Here is a 17,453-nt window from a genome sequence, read left to right as displayed (position 1 = left end):
GATGCTGCGTTGTGTCCGGGAAAAGTTGTCCTGTTTTAAGCACAGTTAATTAAATTTGCGGGTTAGGGTTCCACTCATATCGCCAGAGATAACGGCAACTCCGTCAGGCTCGTAGATCACAAAACGTGGCAAAAGTATTTGGCGCTTGGCACACTTTTCTAGTATTTTCAGCATAACAAGACAGTTTTCCGATGATTTGTACCTTTCATGAGGACGATTAGCGCAGTTAGCGAAAAATTTTTTTTTTTAGCTTCCATTACCTTTTTATGTTCGAAAAATCCGAGGCAGTTTTCGCTATATCAACATGAATATTTCTAATCGCCCTCACTCGGAACAAAAAGTTCAGAATAGGACACATGTATAGTGGTTCGTTCACCATCAAGGAAAAATAATCCTAAGAAACCATGGATGTCGCCTAGCTCGTTGCGCTGTATTAATAAAAGAGATAAACTTTATAAGAATTCCATAATAAATGGAAATGATCCGACTTGCTTAAGAATTTATAAAAATTATAGAAATACCCTGAACAAATTACTGAAGAAATGTAAAAAACAATATTTCGTAAATAAATTCACTGAGACTTGTGGTAACCCTGCAAAAACATGGAAAGTAATTAAAAGTGTGATGCAAAAAGGTGCAGTCCATTTTTTCTAGACTTCGAAAGACAAAATACTTGATAATGGAGAGATTTTTAACGAAGTAAAAACAATTTCAATCCTAAGAACGTCAAAGATCAAGGAAAAAGCAACTGGGTCATATGAATGTTCAAATACCAATGCTGCAGGAACGGAAAAGACCAGGATTTCAGTGGAGGTGCAATGTAAGTTCCATTAAGTTTTTACGTTCTTGTTCTATCTTCAGCTAAAACATAATTCTCCGTTTTGTTTATCAGAGAGACCTTACGGATGATATAAATACGAGTTTTCAAAGATTTTAAGAAAAACTAATTTTGTTAGTGACAAAAACATGCATAATGGTTCGTTCGCCATCAAGGAAAAATAATCCTAAGAGACCATGGATGTCGGCCTAGCTCGTTGCGCTGTATTAATAAAAGAGATAAACTTTATAAGAATTCCATAATAAATGGAAATTATCCGACTTGCTTAAGAGTTTATAAAAATTATAGAAATACCCTGAACAAATTACTTGGAAATGTAAAAAAAAAAATTCGTAAATAAATTCACTGAGACTTGTGGTAACCCTAAAAAACATAGAAAGTAATTATAAGTGTGATGCAAAAAGGTGCAGTCCATTATTTCTAGACTTCGAAGGACAATATATTTGATAATGGAGAGATTTTTACCGAGTTAAAAACAATTACAATCGTCAAAGATCAATGAAAAAGAAACTGGGTCATATGAATGTGCGGCTACCAATGCTCCAGGAACTAAAAAGACCAGAGTTTCAGTGGAGGTGCAATGTAAGTTCCCTTAATTTTTACGTTTTGGTTCTATTTTCAGCAAAAACATAATTCTCTGTTTTGTTTATCAGAAAGACCTTACGGATGATATAAATACGAGTTTTCAAAGATTTTACGATAAACTAATTTTGTTAGTGACAAAAACATGTACAATGGTTCGTTCGCCATCGAGACCCTGAACAAATTACTGAGAAATGTAAAAAAAAATATTTCGTAAATAAATTCACTGAGACTTGTGGTAACCCTGCAAAAACATAGAAAGTAATTAAAAGTGTGATGCAAAAATGTGCAGTCCATTTTATCTAGACTTCGAAGGACAATATATTCGACAATGGAGAGATTTTTACCGAGGTAAAAACAATTTCAATCCTAAGAATGTCAAAGATCAATGAAAAAGGAACTGGGTCATATGAATGTGCGGCTATCAATGCTGCAGGAACTGAAAAGACCAGAATTTCAGTGGAGGTGCAATGTAAGTTCCATTAAGTTTTTACGTTTTGGTTCTATCTTCAGCTAAAACATAATTCTCCGTTTTATTTATTAGAAAGACCTTACGGATGATATAAATACGAGTTTTCAAAGATTTTACGATAAACTAATTTTATTAGTGACAAAAACATGAATAATGGTTCATTCGCCATCAAGGAAAAATAATCCTAAAAAACCATGGATGTCACCTAGCTCGTTGCGCTGTATTAATAAAAGAGATAAACTTTATAAGAATACCAAAATAAATGGAAATGATCCGACTTGCTTAAGAATTTATAAAAATTATACAAATACCCTGAACAAATTACTGAGAAATGTAAAAAAAAAAATATTTCGTAAATAAATTCACTGAGACTTGTTTTGTTTATCAGAAAGACCTTACGGATGATATAAATACGAGTTTTCAAAGATTTTACAATAAACTAATTTTGTTAGTGACAAAAACATGTATAATGGTTCGTTCGCCTTCAAGGAAAAATAATCCTAAGGAACCATGGATGTCGCTTAGCTCGTTGCGCTGTATTAATAAAAGAGATAAACTTTATAAGAATTCCATAATAAATGGAAATGATCCGACTTGCTTAAGAATTTATAAAAATTATAGAAATACCCTGAACAAATTACTGAGAAATGTAAAAAAAAAATATTTCGTAAATAAATTCACTGAGACTTGTGGTAACCCTGCAAATACATGGAAAGTAATTAAAAGTGTGATCCAAAAAGGTGCAGTCCATTTTTTCTAGACTTCGAAGGACAATATATTTGATAATGCAGAGATTTTTACCGAGGTAAAAACAATTTCAATCCTAAGAATGTCAAAGATAAATGAAAAACCAACGAGGTCATATAAATGTGCGGCTACCAATGCTGCAGGAACTGAAAAGACCAGGATTTCAGTGGAGGTGCAATGTAAGTTCCCTTAATTTTTACGTTTTGGTTCTATTTTCAGCAAAAACATAATTCTCTGTTTTGTTTATCAGAAAGACCTTACGGATGATATAAATACGAGTTTTCAAATATTTTACGATAAACTAATTTTGTTAGTGACAAAAACATGTATAATGGTTCGTTCGCCATCAAGGACAAATAATCCTAAGAAACCATTGATGTTGCCTAGCTCCTTGTGCTGTATTAATAAAAGAGATAAACTTTATAAGAATACCATAATAAATGGAAATGATCCGACTTGCTTAAGAATTTATAAAAATTATAGAAATACCCTGAACGAATTACTGAGAAATGTAAAAAAAAAATATTTCGTAAATAAATTAACTGAGACTTGTGGCAACCCTGCAAAACATGGAAAGTAATTAAAAGTGTGATGCAAAAAGGCGCAGTCCATTTTTTCTAGACTTCTAAGGACAATATATTTGATATTGGAGAAATTTTTACCTAGGTAAAAACAATTTCAATTCCAAGAATGTCAAAGATCAATGAAAAAGCAACTTGGTCATATGAATGTGCGGCTACAAATGCTGCAGGATCTGAAAAGACCAGGATTTCAGTAGAGGTGCAATGTAAGTTCCATTAAGTTTTTACGTTTTGGTTCAATCTTCAGCTAAAACATAATTCTCAGTTTTGTTTATCAGGAAGACTTTACGGATAAAATGTTCAGGGTTTCAGTTATAGTAGTATATGCCCCTGTCGAACCAACTGACGGATATACTAGTGACTCAGATGAATTTTACTTACAGTTACAGGAGCAAATAGACAGGTTACCAGGTAGAAATATGGTGTTTTTGCTAGAAAATTTTAATGCGCAGGTTCGTAGAAATAGGGATAGATGGTATCCTAGCCTAGGTAAATCTGGTGTAGGAAAAGAAAACAGTAATGGCTAGACTTCTGCAATTTTGTAGGTATAACAACCTAGTTATAACCAATGTAGTGCTTGGCCACAAAATGGTCCATAAGTTGGCATGGTATTCACGTGATGGTAAGAGAGCAAACCTTATTGATTTTTTTATTGTTAACCGACTCCTAGTACGATCAATACAAGATACTAGGGTGTATAGGAGTGATGTTACTGATGTTAAAAGTAAATATCGCCATCTGAGGTTAATTTTAAGCTGACATTTCGGAAGGGTAACTACCTCCGTGGAAGTTATGATATTGGTAGACTCCAGGATGAAAATTTGAGAAAAACGTTCCAGGAACAGTTGAATACCAAACTGAATACCAGAAAGTTGAATACCAGTTTAAAATTTGACAATGTGGAGGATGGATGGAAAAATTTTAGAAAAACAATTTGTGAAGTTGCTGATGGTGACGTAAAGAAAGTGGAGAAAGCATTAAAATATGAACTAAGGAGATGTGAAGCGAAGACTACGGATAAAATTGTTAAGGATCTGGAGGATACAGCTAGAAGGCATAATAAAAAAATATTATACTGGCCTGTTATACTGGCATAAATTAATAATCAATTTTATTAATCAATTAATATTCAATTGATTACTAATAATAATTAGTAATCAATCCAGACTAGTCCCAGTTAGATAGGAATGAGGCCACAATTAGTGATAAGGAAACAGTCAAAGAGAGATGGGCGGAACATTTTGAGAATGCACTAAACCGGGATACAGTTGCAGGAAGATATAGATGAAAATGAAAAAGTTTGTGACACCTTGGATGTGAAGGAAGATTTGTTTTGTGAGAAAGAATTAGCGACAGTACTAAAAGGTTTAAAAAGTAAAAGGCTCCAGGTGCTGATAGTTTGAAAAATGAATATTTTAAATATGGTGGCTCTAAGGTTAGGAATTAGCTCCTGAAGATTATAAATACGATTTTCGAAAAAGGTTAAGTACCTAAATATTTTAGGAAAACCTCAATTAAACAACTGTATAAAAAAGGTGACATGAGTGAGTGTCGTAATTATCGAGGCATTAGTCTGGTCCCTGTAGGTAGCAAATTACTTAGTAATATAATACTTTTTAGACTGAGAGATGGTGTAGACAAAGCTTTAAGGGATGAAAAGCGTGGTTTTAGAAAAGGTTGAGGATGTGTCGACCAAGTTTTCACTCTTAGATTAATAATTAAGAAGTCCCTTGGTCTTGTCGATTATGAGCAAGCTTTCGATTCTGCTGATAGAAAAGCGTAAGCAAAGGTCTTATCCTTATATGGTATACCAGAAAAATACATCAGGGTGATTTGTGCTATGTACGGGAATAATACTGTTGAGGTTAAGGTAGGAAATGAGGTTAGAAACTGGTTTTGTATTAAATGAGGAGTCAGGCAAGGTTTTGTTCATTGCCCCCTTTATATGGATCATTTTGGTGGACTTTGTCTTAAGGAGCACAGGAAAGGAAATTGGAGACCATGGAATCAAATGGGGAGGAAAACGCTCCTGGACTTAGATTATGCTGATGATTTAAGCATATTATATAAAAGTGTGAGCAAAATGAATGAATTTTTAAAGGTTTTGCGAGTTCATGGTGCTAGAATATGCTTGAAAATTAATGTTAAGAAGACTAAGTCACTAAGTCTAGGAATAATTGAAGATGAAGGTGACGTTGGGTAACAAAAAGATTGATCGGGTTGGCAGCTTCACTTACCTTGGTTATTATTATTAGTGAAGACGTGGGAGCAGTGAAGATGTTATTCTAATTAAGCAGTGGACGTTTTTTTCAGTTAAAAAAAAGTTTGGAAGAATAGAAAAAATCTGCAGGCCAAGATAAGAATATTGGAAGCTACAGCAATAACAGTGGTCAAATATGGCTCTGAAGCATGGGCGCTACGAAAAGCAGATGACAATTTACTATAGGTTTTCCAGAGAAATTGCCTACGGATTGTTCTGGGTACCCGGCTGACTGACTGTATTTCAAACAGTAGGTTGTGTGAAAAATTTGGTTCAATCCCGCTATCTTGGGCTATAATGAAAGAAAGGTTAAGATGGCTAGCCCACTTTCTACGGAAGAAGGATGATAGATTGCCGAAGATTGTCCTGTTTGGCCAACCGTCTGGCTACACAGAAAGCGGGTCGTCCTCGTCTAGGTTGGGAGGATGTCATATATAAAAATTTAAAGGAAATGGGACGTTTTTGGGAGGGTGTAAAGAAGGAAGCCTTGAATAGATTAGATTGGAAGAGGAGCGTGCGCAGGTGTGTTGGACTTAAGACGACTTGGTGCTGCGGTGAGTTATTTGTAGTGGTAAATTTGATGAAAAATCAGCAAATAAAGCAAAAGATTCGTCTGAAATTAAACCAACTGAAATCAAGCAGATCCAGATCAAACCTGCTTCAAATATTCCTCAAAACCCAACAAAAACCGTCCCAACCGACATTCAATCAAATCAAACATAGTAACACGTAGAGATAAGATACTAGATATAAAAAAGGTACCAAAAGTGAAAAAATTACGTCAAGTACTACACACAATATTAGTAAACCAATACATAGATTTAAATGCCAGTACTTTTGTAGAATAATAAACACTACGACGGGAAAGGACACAAATAAAACAATCTCCACAAATCTCAATATTACGATTAATGATAATAAAGAGATGACCACTAGCAAAAGTCAGAAACCACGAAATGTGTCTCGAACAAATATTCAACCCCCCTACCTTCTGGGAATCGAGTAGTCCAAACGAAAAAATACATCAAAACTAAATACACCATATCAACCAACACGGAAGACATTATCCCCACTAATATACCTGCAACTACTGACTCACAATCAATTGCATTCGATACCTCGATTTCAGAGACTACTACAGAAATAATCTCTGATGTACTAAGACCAAATAACAACGACAAAATCCTAATAACAATAAGGCAGGCAGTAAGATCCACAAGTGGGTAATGGAAATCTTCAAAAAAAGAAGAGTACAATTTGGGTGGAAAATACCTTTTGTTGATACTGACTATGGTAGAACTGAATGCATGGATGGAGACGAAAATTACCCTGATAATAATTATAGAAGTGTTAAACGATTGACGTTAAGTAAAAAAAAAACCTGTGCAAGACTGGCAATGGCTGACAAACCGGCAAAAATTGAGTTCAAAGTTGTTCCAGATTTCACTTTGGAGAAGACTTATAAAATATCTACTCACCAAGCCTTCCTAATACTATAACGGTAATGGTTGTGGCGGCGTTATTCAACTATTTAATGCAAAAATACAAAAGCTTAAGCAAAGCACAACCATAATATTTGAAGTACTTTTTCGCAGAAGTAAATGTCAGAAATCAACAAGCCTAATTCCCATAATTGGCGAGCTTGCATCTTGCTTATTCGGTTTGTCTACCGAAGAATATTTCAATATAGGGGAGACCGGCCCAGGGGAGGGGGAAGAATTAATTTATCCTTGACATTGGTGAGACATTTGAAAAATAAATCAGATATTAAATAAAAACACAAGTTTTTTCAAACAAAAATAAGAAGCATAATTAAAACTTACAATGAGCAGAAATTATTCTGTATACCAGAGCGGAAATAAAGCCTATACGAGATTATTACTTAATGTTGAATCTGTTGAATCTGAACAAGTGTTGCAAGTTAGCTATATAGAGAAACTTTTTGGCTCGCATGAAGAAGATAGGTCAAAACTCAAAGATGCGCTTAATGTTTGTGGTGTTAAAGTGTCTAAAGAATACATACAAAAGTTTACGGTGCCACAAAGATGCATAAAGATAAAACGTTTTACCTTTGAAATATTTATTCAAGTTTACCGCCGGTTGACGGTCAGTCCAAAAGTTGATAGCCCAGGTTCGCCATCTGCGTTTTACTTGCAACCCATTCACGGAGAGGATCCCATAATCTAGCGTTTTACCATCTAGAAGCGAAAGTTTAAGTAGATTAAGAAGCATGCTAAAACACGTTTTGTAGATTCTATGCGGTGAGTTGTTTTTTTTTTTGGTGCTTTAAAACTAGATTTTATCCTGATGGAAAATGAAAAAAGTCAATGCTTAACATAAAGGTATGACAGGAACCTTTATCTCAACGTGATTATCTGCAACTTAGCAACAATGATGGGTGAATATATGACACCATCCATGGTAATAACTGATCAGCACTTTTTTTTCTCAAAAGAGGGAACAAGCCCACGTTCGCCAACAAAAACCAGCCCTGGTGAACCAGGGCCTGGCGAACCTGGACGGTCGAATTCTCGTAACAAACCGACTAAGCCTATCTTCTTCTTTTTACCTAACCGGGAAGTAAATGTTTTGATTTTTGTTTAAATGACCTTTCTTCTTATACTTTGTGACCAACAGTCGGTATGATCAACCCCGAGAAAAAACACAATAGTTGATATTCCTAAAACAGCTTCAAATGACGATTCCTCCTCCCTTGGCAGTTTTTTCCAAACATGTTTTAAATTTTTGGCTGCTATGGTGGTTGTGGCGGAAGCATCAACTATGAAAAGAAAACTGATCGTTCCAGTTTGGGCTTTTCCTTTCTGTTCAGTGTGTGAGACTGTAAGTCCTCAGTCGAGAATTTTCAAGAATTTCGATTTCAATGGTGCGCTTTTTATTTCAATTTGACATCATTTTTGAGGTGTTTCTAGCTTCTTTTGAAATCCTCAAAAATTTGTCTCAATAACGACAGGTTTATTGTTCTTTTTAAATCAGATAATAGCTATTATTTTGTATCAGCGTTCATTCGGAAATATTTCACAATATACGATTCTTACAACATGCGTTTTAAGATTAAGTTGAAAATAATTCGTGTTTCACTCTTTATTAAGATGTAACTAGTGCTGCACTAACCACCATTATTCTGCTCAAACTTATCTGTTTGTAAAGCCAGACGTGGTTCATGCACCAATGAGATTCCTTACGTATGTAAAATTGCGATTACTCACGTATTAGTGAGCAAGGTAACAAAAAATAGCGTTTCTTCTCCATCATTTACCGATTGTTGTCCAAATCAGAGATTCATTGCTTCTTTCTCTTGCTTCCTCTAAGGGATATAATGCCGAAATTCAAACTAGATTAAACTATTTATATATCAATATCAATTAGTGAGCAATGTCAAGTGAAAGGGTATTTAGATGACAGCATTATAGAAATAATGCTGCTGATAATCCTGTGCTTCTAATTCTGGACGATCACATTAGTCGTTACAGTAGTGAATTGCTTGAGTTAGCGAAAGAGAATCAAGTTGTCATGCTGACAGTGCCTCCACAAACAACGCATAGGTTGCAACCACTTGACAGGTCAGTTATGCATCCTTTGAAGGTATTCTACAACAGGGAATCTGCGACTTTTAGGACCCAGCACAAATGCAAGCAGATTTCCATGTACAATGTATCCGAGCTTTGCGGAAAGGCGCGTCCCAAAGCACTGACTCAAGAAAACATAATGAGCGGTTTTCGTTGCACTGGAATTTTCCCTTTCTATCCCAATGTTTTCAAAGATAACGAGTATCTCAGCTCATATGTCTCTGATCAACCATATCCTTTGGACCAGGATGTTTTAGTGCCTACATCACCAGTTTCTGGTTCCTGTAAAGATGATGCGGCTAGCCAGTCTACCGACTGTGACAACGCTACCCAATCTTTATCGGGCTTACCTTCAGATTTAGACCTATCGGCTGACAAAAGCTTTTATGAACTAGTTGACATCTCTCCATTCCCAAAAGGTTCTCCAAGAAAACAAATCAGACGTGCAGTGAAAAAAAATCTACCAAAATCTTGACTGATACCCCAGTAAAGGAAAGAATCCGCCAGGAAGAAGAACTGAAAACTGCCAGGAAGAAGAAGAAAGAACAGAAAAAGGGCCAGGGGAAGGAGAATGCCAAGAAAGACAAATTACAAGAAGCAAGCAAGCAACTATTTCTTGAGTGAAAGTAAATCCGATCATGTTGAGATGGAGCTCGATAATGATAGCGAAACAGTCTAAATCTAGGAGAAGATGAAAAGGATTAGGGAAGCAGGTCAATAGAAGTGGGCGACTTTATCTTAGTTGGTCTTGCAGGTAAAAAGAGTGACAAGCATTTCTATGCTGAAAAGTTTTAAAGGAATATCCAGATGAGCTTGGTGTTAACTTCTTGAAGTGTGTATAAATCAGCAAGTTCGCGCTGAATGAAGAGGAATCATGCGTCTTGAAGTCCGTGGTTGTGACAAGATTAGGAAAACCCTCAATCTCAGGTGGAACTTCAAGACTTTCTGAACGGCTGAAGTTTTGTGTGGACCTTTCAGTATAAAAGATGGTTCAAGTGAATTATCCTATACCTAATTCCTTTTGTAGTTGCGTGAAAAATAAATATCTGAAATAACTATCCATAAACACCTATTTTAGTGCTACGTTTACAGCAATAGATGCTTTAATAGCCATGATGCAAGATGGTGGCGAACATCGGCTAATGTGTGGCGAACGTGAACCAGGTTGGCCCAGGTTAGCCATCTTTGGAGAATCTCACTGTGGCTCTTTTTTTGCTGCATCGAAAAAGATCGACTGCTGGGGATTTTTTTCCTAGATACCCCATAGATAAGCCTATATTCCAGGGTTTTCAGAATTATTTTAAGTCGAAAACTGTGTTTACAATAAATAAACAACGAAAAAAGTGGCGAATGTGGGCCGGCCTCCCCTACTAAGAGAAAATGTTAAAAGACTAGACACAGCCATGAATACTACGTTACATGTACAAAAAAAAAGCGAGTATAGCCAACTATCAAAAAGAAAAAATTGAAAAAATCTTCAAAAAATTTCAAAATCCGTCAACACCATGAATTATTTAAAAATAGTCGTCAGAGTAATTTCTAATTCAAGTTTAATGATTGATTTCAGTTGATATAGTTGAACCAAGCTACTTATGTCAATAAGTTCGTATTAGCACTATTCGAACTAACAAGATTATCCCTGTCCTACGACTTAATAGACCCCTCAAACTTGAAAAATATTCTAGATGAAATTAAAAACACACTCAACATTCGATCTACATTTGCCAGTAGGATCAGAGGTTGCTAACTTGTTCTTATATTATAAAAACTAAAAATCTTACCACCGAAATTAACGAACAACTTCTTGCAGTAGTAACAATTCCACTGATCAATCAGTTGAATTGCCAGTTCATATACGACTTATATAAAATTATCTACCTTCCCCAATAACATAAGAGACAAACTCCTTTATTAGCATCGTAAAACAAGCAGAATATATGCTCATTGATCAGGACAGAAGAAAATATGACTAGCAAACGTCCAGGAATTAAAAGAATATGTTTCATTTAAAAGACGGTGGGAACCATATCCTTCTAAAAAAATACAGATAAAATTAACCCCAGTTATCGAGCTGAACTACTACTACAGGAAGTTGGAACAATCAACATTAAACAAGGGTGTCAACTCGTAACCAAAGAGACGAGTGTGCAAACACTTTTAATCACAACGAGCACAAAAATCATGAGCCAAAAATAATAAACTTTCAAGGAATAAATCAGTCATTTACAATCCCAAATATAAACAACGAGGAATCAAAAACATTCAAAGGACCAGAAACAGAACAAATTAAAGGCACAATGCAATTAACGAAAATAAAGGAGGCATTATATCAAATAGTATTCACTAATGAAGACCAAAGATTAAAATATGTTGAAAAAAGGATGGGATTTTTAACCAAAATCCAGGTATAATATTATAATCACTATATTTCAGGTATTTCTCATTTCACTGACACTAAGGGCACTAGTAGCACTAAACTATGGAAAGCACAAAAGACTGAGAAGAACAAAGGTCAAACGGGATAAAATTGAGGCACAGTAAATACATCAATTAAATCCTACTACCCTCGACGATCTGTAAAAAATCAGAACTGGGAGGAAATAATAATAAAAGATAATTAAGAAGTCGTCTCATGTATACTCTTATATTATGTCCGAAAGTAATCCTATTCGTATAACCTGTACCAATTAGAAATATAAAACATTTGGCAGAAAATATTATGAAGAAAATTAAGATATCTAACAATTACCAAGAACTAATCCCTTTTTATAGCAGCAAGAGAAAATTAAGAGGTCATCTTCTGTATATCCTAACATCCTGTCCCTATAGCTGGGAATATTGATGATATAAGTTATTTGAAAGGCTATGACACAATAAATTGCGTTTCTTTTCAACACATTCATGCCTCGGAAATATAAAGCATTTGGCAGAAAATATAGTATGCAAAATTAAAACCTCTAACATTTACCACGTATTTAACCGTCTTTTTAGAACAGTGCTCTTGTATTCGCAGCCATAATATGTAGTTAGTAGCAAAATATTAATGCTTCAAATATTACTTATTATGTGCTATATACATAGTGTTAAGATAACAATATATATTATCATGTGTCATTTTGCTTATTAAGAATGTAATTCTGCCAAGAAATTTTTATTATAATAGCTGGCATACTATGGCACTGACCCAAGATGCATTATGGTCAAAAAACAAATAACGAGTAACATCTGTTTTAATGATTTATCAACCATTAAAAACTGCACAAATAAATCACACATCTGAAATTCCATACCCAGCAGCTATATACAAAAGCAGAATGCCCCAAAAACGTCAATCGTATGAACGACAGTACCACCTGCAATTCTACAATCATCTCTTATCCTATCAACTAAACTATGTAAACCTAAGAAGGAAAAGTATACAGCTGAGAAGATACACCCACTAAACATTATGTAGAACACCAATGAGAAATATGAAAAACAACAGATCGCCTGCAAAAGTATATAGAAACCCAACATTGTCAAAATCACGAATACTCATGAAGCTTGGAAAAGAATGACAATTTTATAACTTATGAATCGACATACCCAGTAAGGTTTTGACAACTATTTAAGTAAAACTACCCTTGAAATAATTTAACAAACGTTTCAAAAATGTTAAACTTTACCGAACTTGTAAAGAAATTTTACAGTAGAGTATTTTGTGGTGAAAAACAAAAGATTTATATTAGTTGAAGGGACAAACGATAATACACCAAATCAATTAGTCCCATGGGCAGACATAAAAATTACGGCATAGGTGTGAAAGAAAGAAACATTATAAACTTAGTGATGAATGATAAAACAATGTACTAACAGTGATTAGTAAAATTAACTTGGTGAAAAATTACGACACATTTGCCAGTAGTGATTTTATGATGTAAATTTAATCTAGCTGTAATACTTTAATGTTTTCGAATACCTTTGAGCAATTGGATACCAGGATTGAATTATAATAACAAAAAACTAATTACCACTAACAAAATATATTGAAACTACGTGTTATCAGTATAAACATATACTTTTGTTCAAGTGCTTTATATTAATGTTAGGTGCAGGAGTATAATTTTAAAACACAATAATTAAAGGGGTAAGGACAAAAATAAGAAAAAATACACTATGTAATACCATAGATGTAGATCAATAACCATTTCGCGGTGAGTTAATTATAAAAATAACCTTTAACAAGCAATAAAGATTTTTGAGAAAGTATAAAATTTAAAGAGGACTTCTCTAAATGATGAGGACATCATTCTACACTAGGAAGGGGGATGTTTGACACATATACCCGCAATTCCCCAATAATTTTCAAAATAAAATGCCACGTTTATTTCCCTTTAAAATTCTAATAAAATTCTCTATTCTATTTCCCCACAAAATTCAAGCTTTGAACATTGCTTCGATTTATTTGATGATCTTGCAACAGCAAAGAAAAATGTTTCTTTTGACGCTAGCCAGCGCGAATGTTTGAAGTATTTTTTCGCAGAAGTAAATATCGAAGATGGACAAGCCTAATTCCCATAATTGGCGAAATTGCATCTCGCTTATTCGGTTTGTCCACCAAAGAATATTTAAGAATACTAAGAGAAAATGTTAAAATTCTAAACACAGCCATGAATATTACATAATATGTACGAAAATACAAGCGAGTAAAGCCAGCTATCAAAAAGAATTTTTTTAAAACATCTCCAAATAAATTTCAAAAACCGTCCACATCATGAATTATTTAACAAATGAAGTCGACAGAATGATTTCTTATAGACGTTTAACGATGATTTTAATTAATATGGTAACAATCTTATTGTTGAACCTAGCTAATGATGTCAATAAGTTCGAATTCGCACTATTTGCACTAACGGGAGGATAACTGTTCTACGACTTAGTAGACCCCTCAAACTTCATTGCCAAGAGGCAATCGCATTCGCATTGAAATAAAAACCCACGTAATATTTGGTCTCCATTTGCCAGTAGAACCAGAGGTTGCTAGCTTGTTCCTACATCATACCAAACTAAAAGTGCATGTCACCAAAAATCATGAACAGCTTTTTCCAGTAGTTAAAATTCCACTGGTCAATTAACAGTCCATATACGACTTATAAAAAATATCTACCTTCCCCAATAACATTAAAGAGACTAACTCCTTCATGAGCGTCGTACCAGAAGCAGAATATATGCTCATTGACGAATTCTTCCAGATTTAACTATGGAAAACGCTTATAAAATTCCTACTCACCAAGCCTTCCTAATGCTAAATAGGCAAAGGTTGGTGGTGATATTTGAGCTATTTAATGCAGAAATACAAAACCTTTAACAAACCAAAAAACGAATATTTGAAGTATATTTTTGCAGAAGTAAATATCGAAGATGGACAAGCCTAATTCCCATAATTGGCGAACTTGCAACTCGCTCATTCAGATTTTCCACCGAAGAATATTTTAGTATGCTAAGAGGAAATGTTAAAAGACTAAACACAGTCATGAATACCACGTTACATGTACAAAAAATACAAGCGAGTATAGCCAACTATAAAAAAAATTGAAACCCTCTCCAAAAAAATTTCAAAACCGTCGACACCATGAATGTTTTAACAAATGAAGTCGACAGAGTGATTTCTGATAGAGATTTAACGATGATTTCATTTGATATAGTAATAATGTTATTGTTGAACCTAGGTAATGTCAGAAAGTTCGAATTCGCACTATTTGAACTAACGGGAGGATAACTGTCCTACGACTTAGTAGACCCCTCAAACTTGGAAAACATTCTATATGAAATAAAAACCCACTTAATATTTGAGATCCATTAGCCAGTAGAACCAGAGGTTGCTAACTTGTCCCTATATCATACCAAACTAAAAGTGCATATCAATGAAAATGATGAACAACTTTTTGGAGTTGTAACATATAGACCAGCCCCCCCCCCCCTCTATAAAATTCAGGACCAAATCTCATTCATACCCCATAGAAATTCTCAAATACAGGACCAAATCTCTCATCCATACTCCTCTAGAAACTCTTAAATTCAGGACTAAATTTCTCAGTCATACCCCTTTAGTAAATTTCAAATTAGAAAAATACACCTTTAGTAAATTTCAAATTAGAAAAAAGATTAAGTAAAGTCTTATAGAATCTAAAATTTAGCAGTTATTCAATATTTTGTGGACTATGTGCCTTTAGACACAAGTTAAATGTTCCTTTTGGAACCAACCAACAGGTTTATTTGAACCTTACTTTTTGTAACTCAAAACAAGAAGGGAAATCCTTGTTACGAAAATAACTTCTGGGTGCGGAGACTAGTCAAAGTATCATGATTTGGGAATACCAGCGGTATGGCAACATTAGCGATAGAGGTCAACCACCCAGGTCACCAGGCCTGTCCGCCAAGTTGTTGTTTAGAAATCGCGTTAGACTTATATCAGCTCAAAGCAGGCAGTGGGTAGTTCAGTTTCAGGAGTTTTATAATAGTCAAGTTCCAGTGTATATTCATGCTATAAATTATTGGAGCTGTTTTATCCAAAGTTGTATACTGTAAGTAAATAAAACTTAATTGTCCTTAATCATCTTTTGTCTATGTACTAGGGCATCAGGTACAGTTCCTCTAGTCTTCAGGTACGGTCCCAAAGGAATCTATACTATTTAGGAGACCTCGAACAACACTGAGATGATTCTGTCTCCCTGGTTACTGGGGATTGTCTACAGAACCTTTCTATTCTGTTAATAATTTAGCTCCCATATCTCACCTCAACATTAAACTGCAAAGACTTAGAAAAGTTCCAAGTACCTCACGGCAACAACCCCCCTTAAGCTAAAATTCACACCAAACTCGTTTATTTTCACTAAACCCCCCCCCCCCCGTAACATATGGCGCAGCCTGTAGGATTTTTTCGTTTTGTGTAGGCATTGGCAAAGGGTGAAACGACATTTATCAATGGGTGATACATTCAACTGCCAATCAATTTACATCTTTTATACTCTACCTTCAGGGGATAATGGTGGATTCGGATCCACCGATCCACTTCAGATTCAGCAGCCAGATGTAAGTACAACTACTGGCCGAAGAAAGAGAAAAAGTGCCCCTCCCGACCCCCAGCCTCCTCGCAGCAAACCGACCACTTCAACACCTAGAACACCTAGAACGTACAAGAAGAAGAAAAGAGCTCTCCTTACTGAGACGGCTCTTACTGGAAGAGAGAATTACGCAGACGATTCCGGTGAACAGATTACTGGTGAAGGCCATGGCCATCAATCGAAAAAGAAGGGAGAAAAATCGGGAGAAAGAGAACAGTAATACTCGTTTACTTCTCGTTTCAAGTTCTTTCCAATAAAGATCATACTTTTTAAAAAATCGGGAGAAAAAGAACAGTAATACTCGTTTACTTTTCGTTTCAAGTTCTTTCCAATAAAGATCATACTTAAAAAAAAAAATATTTATATTAACCTTTCCTTATTGCAAACTAATCAGATAAAATAATCATAAAATAACAACTCCTCTTTCTTGTGACAAAGTTCTAAATGTTTGCGACTAAAGTTTGGAATTGTTTCGCCAACCGATCGTTTTGTTAGATCAGTAGGTGAGACCGTTCCTAATTCTTGACCTCCAGTTTCTTCACTTATATAAACTCTCCCTTATATTTACTTATATAATCAATATTCGCTCGTCTTTTAACAAATTTGACTAAAAATTCTTTTATCGTTGTATTTTTCTGCTTGTTGTCCAACATTTAATTTCTCCAAGTTATTAAATCCCTCTTAACTTAATTGACTACCCCGTTTACCACCAAAATATGTCCAAAGCAATTATAGATACGGAATTTATTTCAATCATTCATGCTAAAGAAAATATTATATACGCGGCCGCGATCTTAGTTCAAGACGAGAATGGTAAAGAAGTGTACGCTGAAACGTGGTACCTTAACTATGATTTAACAAAATTTGAACCTCATACATATAGATTTGGCTTAAAATTAGCAAATACCCCTAAGTACCAACCCGCGAGAGGAGAAGTAAAACTAAAATATTCAAATAAAAGTAATAAAGGAAAGAGTTTGACAAGCCTTCAACTATTAATAAGAAAACTACAACAAAGATTTAATATAAGCTATTGGTTTTGTAAGGGCCCCAATCAAACCGATCTACTTTTAATTGAAAAATGTAGACCACCTAAAATTTGTTATAAAATCGAAGAAAATAAAAGTTCTATCAAGTACGAAGGAGTACACCACCCCTTAGCTGAAATCCGACATTATGCCAAATTTATGTATGACCCAACATCTCACGAATATGCAGTAAGGGGAAAAAACATTTTCTTAAAGCGAAAAAAATCAGTAGAAGTAAAAAAAGACGCGTATAAA

The sequence above is a fragment of the Artemia franciscana genome, unplaced genomic scaffold (assembly GCF_032884065.1).
Source record: "Artemia franciscana unplaced genomic scaffold, ASM3288406v1 Scaffold_1163, whole genome shotgun sequence".
Classification (NCBI taxonomy): Eukaryota; Metazoa; Arthropoda; class Branchiopoda; order Anostraca; family Artemiidae; genus Artemia; species Artemia franciscana.
Note: the sequence above shows the minus strand (reverse complement) of the source record.